Below are 5,379 nucleotides of genomic sequence, written 5' to 3' on the forward strand. Positions count from 1 at the left end.
AACAACAAAAAACCACCAGTTGCTGTCAAGTCAATTCCGACTCATGGTGACTCTATGTGTACAGAGTAGAGCCATGCTCAACAGGGTTTTCAAGACTGTGACCTTTTGGAGGCCGATCACCAGGCCTTTCTTCCAAGGTGTCTTTTGGTGAGTTCAAACCATCAACCTTTTGGTTAGTAGTTAAGCACTTAACCATTTGTGCCACCCAGAGACTCCTTGATGTACATATATAGATGTGTATATTATGTATCAGAATAGAACTGTGTTTCATAGGGTTTTCAATGGCTGATTTTTCATAAGTAGATTGCCAGGTCTTTCTTCTGAGATGCCTCTGGATGGACTCAAACATTTAACCTTTCAGTTAGCAGCTGAGTGCATTGACTGTTTACACCACCCATGGGGTCACCATGAGTCAGAACTGACTTTATGACAACTGGTTTGGTTTTTTATAGGTAAATAATTTCTGTCTTGATCTTGTGCTAACAAAGCAGGAAGCCACAGAAAGAATCTGGTGAGGGATCCCACCTACCATGTACCATGATGCTGGACATTGCTTCCTGGCAGGGCTGATGAAGGGCCGCTGAAAATGGAAATGCAAAGGGCACCAAGATTGGGGAAGCATATTCCAATAAACTAAAGGCTAGCAACCACATAGCCACACAGAAATGAACATAAGGAAAGGAAGGCAAAAGTGCATGCCTCTTGTTCTTTTGGAAATAACTTCTTGACTACTTCGCAACTCTTACACAAACCCCTACACATTTGGCACACTTTTCCTGCTGGCACTTCTCTGAACCCACTGGTTCCACGTGCCACATCACTGCTGTAATCCAGCTGCATAGACAGGTCAGTTCTGCAGGCACAGAAACAACCAAGGCATGTGTGAGTCTTGCCTAGTTTTTCAGGAGGCCAGAAGGACTCCTAATTATCATTTATATGGGGGTTCAGTACACGATTTCCAAAGTGACGTTAAGTTTGTTCTCAAAAAAACAAAATGAACAAAAAAACCAGTTGCCATTGAGTTGATTCAGATTCAGCAATAGCTGGTATGTTTAAAAGGAGAACTGTGCTCCGTAAGGTTTTTAATGGCTGATTTTTTAGAAGTAGATTGCCAGGTCTTTCTTCCAAGGCACCCCTGGGTAGACTTGAACCTTCAACCTTTCGGTTAGCAGTTGATTGCATTAACCATTTACATAGTCCAGGGACTCCGTGGTCTCAAATACCAGGGGTTAATAATGTTTATGGCATATGTCGCCATTCAGAGGAAGGGTCACAAACAAGAAGTAGGTACAATGAATTAAGTCTCTGAAATATTTCCTACACCAGTGGTTCTTAAAGTGTGGTTCAGGGGACTCCCAGGGATCTGCAAGGTCAAAATCATTTTCATACTACTAAAAAGTTTGCCTTTACGCTCCCACATTTTCAAGAGTATACATGGAGTTTTCCATGATGTGTGGTGTTGCAATCAAATGAAGGTAGAAACAGCTGTAAGAATCCAGCTGACTTCTATTAAGTCTGACATTTAAGAGATTTACAAACAGGTAAAACAATGCCATGCTTCTCAGTAACTTGTTTCGGAAAATAGTTATTTTTCAAAAAAATATCTTATGCTAACATATAACAAGTCCATTAATATTTTTTAAATACATTATTAAATATAGTAACAATCTCTTGGTTTTATTTTTACTATGGTGAATATAGATAAACGACCAAAACCAAACCCATTGCCGTCAAGTCGATTCAACTCATAGCGACTCTATAGGGGAGAGCAGAACTGCCCCACAGGGTTTCCAAGGCTGTAATCTTCACAGAAGCGGACTGCCACATTTTCCTCACAGAGCGAATGGTGGGCTTGAAGCGCTGACCTTTCGGTTAGCAGCAGAGCGCTTAACCACTGTGCCACCAGTGCTCTTTATAACTCACATGAACAAAAGATCACTAATTTTTAAAAGTGTAAAGCGGTACTGAGTCCGAAACGTTGGAGAACTACTGTTTTAGAGGTTGCTCCCTTGGGAGGAGGGTTATGCAGGTCCCTCCTCACAAGGGTTGGAGGTGGGGAGATGTGCCACTCCGATGTGCTAGCTGAATTGGGGAAGATAGCCCCACCAGAGGGGTTCAGCCTGGCCCATGCTCCTTCCTGGATCTCTGAATCTATCAGATCAGGCTCTGCTCTTCTACCCAAAGGCCTCTTCCCCCTCTGCCTATTTCCCCTTACCCATTGCTGTGGACTCCCCGATCTGCCTGCACAACGTTGGGGTGAGAACACCCCTTACACACTTTCTGGGTGAGGACTACCCGTGCGGACCGCATACCCTCAGGGTGAAGTCTCCCTGGGTGGTCCGTACACCCTCGGGGTGAAGACACCCGTGCGCACCGCACACCCTCAGGGTGAAGGCTCCCCGGGCGGCCCGCACACCCTTGGGACGAGGACTCCCCAGCCGGCCCGCACACCCTTGGGACGAGGACTCCCCGGACCGCCTGCACAGCCTTAGGACAAGGACTCCCCGTGCGGACCCGCACACCTTCGGGACAAGGACTCCTCGGGCGGCCCGCACACCTTTGCGGCAAGGATTCCCCGCCCCGCCCGCACACCATCGGGGTGAAGACTCCCTGGGAGGCCCGCACGGCCTTGAGGCGAGGACTCCCTGTGCGGCCCGCACACCCTCGGAGCGAGGACTCCCCAGGCGGGCCGCACAGCCTCGGCAAAGAGGGACAAGAAGAGCCATTTCCAGTCCCCGATCCCATCCCCTGGCGCGGCATAGGCTGGAGACAGGACGGAGAGATCAGTCCCCAGGGGCATGTCCAGCTTCCCTTCGCTCCCCGGCCCCAGACTCGTCCCCCCTCCCCCCGCCCTGGCCGCTCGGCGATCTCAGTCTGGCTCGGGAAAGGTGCCTCGCGCGCGGAGGAAAAGACTCGCACCGACTCGTCTGCGGGGGCAGGCGGCCACTGCTCCCCCCGGGACGTCCGTCTGTCCGGGTGGGTACTTACAGTGGATTGCACGGCGGTGCTCCTGCAACGGGCGAACCGGGAGCAAGTTGCGGGGCGCGATCCGGTACGTAACTCTGTTGCAGCTGCCGATGTCGCCTCCGCGCTCCTCCTCCTGCGCCTCGGGGGCCACAGGTCGGGGGCGGAGCAGGGGCGGGGCGCGCGCAGGCCCCGCCCCGCGCCCGGCCACATCCCAGGCCGCACAAGCCGGCGGCTCCGCCCCCACCCCGGCGGGAGAGGAGAGTTCGACTTCCGCGCGCCGGAGGCTGGCTAATGGTTCCGCGGCAGGAAGAGGAGGGACGCCTCTCTGGGACGCGTCCACTGTGCGGTCCCAGAGCCCGGGACGAGGGTGACTTTCCGCTTACTTTGGGGAATAGAGTGTGTCCAGCTCGCGCTAAGAAGTGAGCTGAAAAGGTGAAGAAAAAGTGCTGCCTTTTTTTTTTTTTTTTTTTTTGACGGTTTGATCACGAGGACAGCGGCTTCGTTATCCGGCTGCCCCAGCGCGTATGGTCACTTTGTCCCCCTTGCCCCCGCCGCCTTAATTTCTTGCACAAAGCGTGCCAAGCGGCACCGGCATCACACTGACAGGGTAGAACTTCAGCGGTCCCATGGCTTGCTAAGGCAAAGCTTCTGTGTGGTAATTATTATTATTATTATTTTTAACGTGTAACAACACTCTTTAATGCACTCTCTTCACTGGCTGAGAAATGACATTGAGTGGACCTTTGTCACAGGACCTGCTTTTGATAGTCAAGTTGGTTGGAGTTGCGCCCTCTCAGGCAAACATTCGGATACTTGAGTCCAAAGAAGTGATTAGATCTTTTTCGATGAAAGGTGGTGAGGTTTTCCTGCACAAATTATTTGGAGAGTTATTGTAGTGTTTTTGTTTTTTGTTTTTTTTTTTGTTTAATCTTGAGTATCCGGATAAACAGCTTATGGGACGAATAACTAATAGCTAATACTAGGACTGAAGCCCTGGTGGTGTGGTGGTTACCGGCTTCGCTGCTAACCAAAAGGTCGGCAGTTCGAGTCCACCAGCGGCTCCTTGGAAACCCTATGGGGCAGTTCTACTCTGTCCTATACGGTCCCTATGAGACCGAATCGACTCTAGGCAATGGGCTTTGGTTTTGGTTAATACTAAAACTATGGAGCCCTGGTGGCAGCAGTGGTTAAGAGCTTGACTGTTAACTGAAAGGTGGATGGTTAGAACCCACCAGCTGCCCAGGTCGAGAAGGATGTGGCAATCTTCTCGCCTAAAGATTACAGTCTTGACAATCCTATGGAGCACTTCTGCTTTGTCCTATAGGGTCACTATGAGTCAAAATTGGCTCCATGATTGCAGCAGGTTTAATACTAAGGCTAGTACTGATTGCTACTGTTTACTATGCTTCTACTCTGTGCAGGGGCCTGTGATTTAGATCATTACATGTTATTTAATTCAACTCTTCCAAAAGCCCTACAAAGAGAAATATTCCCCCATTTTGCAGGTGTGAAATGTCCTTCAGGTGGGATTCAGTCCTCAGGCCTGTCTGAGTCCCAAGCCCATACTTTTCCCATTATGCTACACTAATACTTCCCATTATGTACACCTATCCCCTAGTTGTATTTAATTTTGAAACATGAGTAGCTATATTTACATTTGAAACAGGGCATATTTACTATATTTCCAATATGAAAAAAGACTTTCCATCTACTTCCTAAATTCGTCCCATTTGGATTCATTCAGCAAACTTTCTACCATATGACAAGGGCTCACCACAAACCCTGAAAAATAACTAGAGTCCCCTTGGAACTTAGGGAGAGTATGGGGGAAGGCTGTGGTGGACAGAAGGCTGAGGACAGGGAGAGAACAAGACCAGCCAAATTCCAATTCCTACAGAGGCAGCTCACAGAAAGCAAAATTTCTTAATTTTCCAGTGATATCATACATAATAATAACTGATAATTCTTTTTTTCTTTGTTGATTGTTGTAGTTTAAGTGAAAGTTTACATTTCAAGTTAGTCTCTTATACAAAAATTTATACATACTTTGTTATGCGACCCTAATTGCTCTCCCTATACTGTGACAGCACACTTCTCCTTTCTTCCCCTGATTTCCCATGTCCATTCAACCATCCCCTAAACCTCTCTGCTTTCTCATCACACCTCCGGACACAAGCTGCCCGTTTAGTCTCATGTATCTACTTGAGCTAAGAAGCACACTGTTCATGAGTATCGTTTTATGTCCCACAGTCCAGTCCAATCCCTGTCTGAAGAGTTGGCCTCGGAAATTGTTTTAGTTCTGGGCTGACAGAGAGTCTGCGGGCCATGCTTTCTGGGGTTCCTCCAATATCAATCAGACCGTTAAGTCTGGTCTTTTTACTAGAATTTGAGTTCTGCACCCCACCTCTCTCC

General features: G+C 48.5%; 1 protein-coding gene across 1 annotated transcript in view; it reads right to left on the reverse strand.

Annotated features, from left to right (window-relative positions):
* The window catches only part of ACO1 (aconitase 1), a 72,174-nt gene extending 69,106 nt beyond the window's left edge, over positions 1-3,068 (reverse strand). Inside the window, exon 1 of the mRNA XM_004390934.2 lies at positions 2,989-3,068. The gene's annotated coding sequence lies outside the window, so the exon portion shown is untranslated. The remainder of the gene's footprint in view (positions 1-2,988) is intronic.
* Positions 3,069-5,379: the final 2,311 nt, after the last annotated feature.

This window comes from Trichechus manatus, unplaced genomic scaffold, assembly GCF_000243295.1.
Source record: "Trichechus manatus latirostris isolate Lorelei unplaced genomic scaffold, TriManLat1.0 scaffold00355, whole genome shotgun sequence".
Taxonomy (NCBI): Eukaryota; Metazoa; Chordata; class Mammalia; order Sirenia; family Trichechidae; genus Trichechus; species Trichechus manatus.